Source organism: Periplaneta americana, chromosome 3 (assembly GCF_040183065.1).
Source record: "Periplaneta americana isolate PAMFEO1 chromosome 3, P.americana_PAMFEO1_priV1, whole genome shotgun sequence".
In the NCBI taxonomy this organism is placed as follows: Eukaryota; Metazoa; Arthropoda; class Insecta; order Blattodea; family Blattidae; genus Periplaneta; species Periplaneta americana.
This window is the reverse complement of record NC_091119.1, coordinates 152221815-152224332: the sequence shown is the minus strand read 5'-3', so window position 1 is coordinate 152224332 and position 2518 is coordinate 152221815. Positions and strand designations below refer to the sequence as shown.

General features: G+C 37.4%; 1 long non-coding RNA gene across 1 annotated transcript in view; it reads left to right on the top strand.

Annotated features, from left to right (window-relative positions):
• The window catches only part of LOC138696666 (uncharacterized), a 29742-nt gene that overhangs the window by 125 nt on the left and 27099 nt on the right, over positions 1 to 2518 (top strand). The gene's annotated exons all lie outside the window — the stretch shown is intronic.

Here is a 2518-nt window from a genome sequence, read left to right as displayed (position 1 = left end):
GTGAGTATTAAAGCAGCAATTTTATATTTCCTAATTTTTCTCAAAAGTGAATTTTTACATTAACGCTGTTATTGCATCCAGTTCCCCATCCACTTTATTTCTTACTCTCCTTACCTTCGCTTTTATTTCGACTCGCATACTATTGCGGGTAGAGGAGGGAGATTCATCTGATTACAAGCCGCCGCAGAGACATCACAGGACGATCACAATAAAACAGACGAACACACAGTTCCGTGGCCGAAAGGTAAATTTTTTCCATTGTCCGCGCAGGGAATCGAACCTTGGTTGTGAAGCGCACACGCTATAGACAACGGCGGGCATGAAAAGTTCTACACAAAACTAAATTTCCTTAAGGTATTTCGATTCTTTCAGAAACAATTGAGAAATAGCTTCCAACTTTATCTTATTTGCAAAATTTTCATTTTTTTTAATGACATCATATAATTTTGAGTATTATAGATAAGTTAAGCAGAAAAATGATCTACTATTTACACATGCTTCTTAACAGAGAGAATAGGTGCGTTATAGTATTTCCCACTTAATAAAACTTTGTAAGGTTAAAACCAAGTCCTTAACTTCTACGCATACAGCCCGCGTCTCAGTCCACCGTTGATACGTATTTCATATTATACAATTACTTAATCCTCAGATTGAGATTCTGGCTGATATGTAGACCTACATCTATTATCAGGCAGTACATCTCACTTGACGATATGTGTCAGAGGAAGAACAATTGAGCCGTTCAGAGCAAAAGTGGTATAAGTCAAAATTGGGTAGTGAAGTTTACAGTAAAAATTCTGTAAAATACAGCGCAAAGTAGCAATTAATACTGTACTCCAACCAGGAGAAAGTTTCAGGAGAATGAGATGCAGCGGGGTAATGGTGTGAATGAATGTTGATGTCATAAGATGTCATAAGGTCACACACGTGGGTACACGCATCCCCATTGGCTAACTCTCAAAGCACAAACGATAACACTGATACACACATACTTATACTACCCTAGTTACAAAATTAGATCACGGTTAATCTCCTGGACTTTAAATCCTTCCATACAGGAAATAACATATGCAGGAGAGCGCATGTTTTTTTAAACTGACGTTATAACGGTAATATTATCTATCTACTTCTCATCAATAGACGACGCAATAGTAAGCACATTCCTTTCACGGTTAATCTCCTCGTTGGAGAACAGAATGTCCTTCTTGCTATCCACTGACTACTAACAGTTTAAATAAATTGAATATTAATTGCTACTTTGCGCTGTATTTTACAGGATGTTTACTTTAACCCTCATTACCCATTTTTGACTTACACCACTTATGTTTGTTTATATTTGAAGTCTGATTAGTGTAATGTGTAAAATGTAATTTTAGGTGCCTAAAATAGGCTTGAAAGTGTAGGAAATTGGCTCTAAGAAAAAATAACGTTTTCTTTAAAAAAAACATGTTCCAAATCGTCATGAATTCAATTCTAGAATTTAATAATTTTAAATGCTTATATATCGTTACCACCATTACTAGTACTGCTAGAAGTACAAGAACAACAAATATCTAACTAGTTATACATAAACTAAACAATTAAATGTGAAAAATAAGTTTTAGACATAAATTCAGTACACAAACAAGCCAAATATAGTCAAATTTTACCAAGACTTGTCCGTTAATGTCCATAATTAGCTTCACCCGTGGGGGACCTTGTAACCCCTATCGGGCGCGTCCCTCAGTTGGCGGATGAGGGATCCCACCAGATATGGTGGGGTGGTCCGAATAATTAACAATAAAGACCCGTGGACCAACAAGGAGCCCAATTCCTGGGGGCTTTAAAATACTGGGACACCCTCTCTCCAGGGGACATAAATATGGAGAGCCCTGCCAGGGTTATGGTGAAGAAGACCTTAACGGCGACTCAGGCGAAGAAAGACTCTTTCAACACGGCTCAGTCGGCGGAGAAGGCACCCCTCCTGTTTGGGGAATTAAACGAGGATGCCAGTCCAGAGGCATTAAGATGGCAGCCCCATCACTGGACTAACCCATCAACAGGCTCGTAACCTGTTATGGGGACATTTTTATACTGACAATCCTCAACAAATGAAGCCGGACGGAAACAATGGTGACGACCACAGCAAGGACAAAGGAAAACGAGTAGGTATTAAAGATATAATGAACTTGGGAGTATGGAATGTAAGAGGACTACGAAATAAAGAAAAAGAATTGGAAAATGAACTTATGTCTAAGAGAATAAACATAGCAGTAATATCAGAGACAAAATTAAAATGTAAAGGAACGAAAGACCTAGATAATTATGTAATGATTTATAATGGAAAACCTCAAAAAGAAAGAGCTAGCAGTGGTGTCGCAATATTAATTGATAAGAAATGGAAAAATAAGCTACATAGCTATACTTTCATAAACGATAGAATCTTAATGACGAGGTTTAATATAGAAAGAGGTCATCTAACCATAATTGGAGTATATGCTCCGGAAGAAGGCAAAAAAGAAGACACAGAAGAATTTTA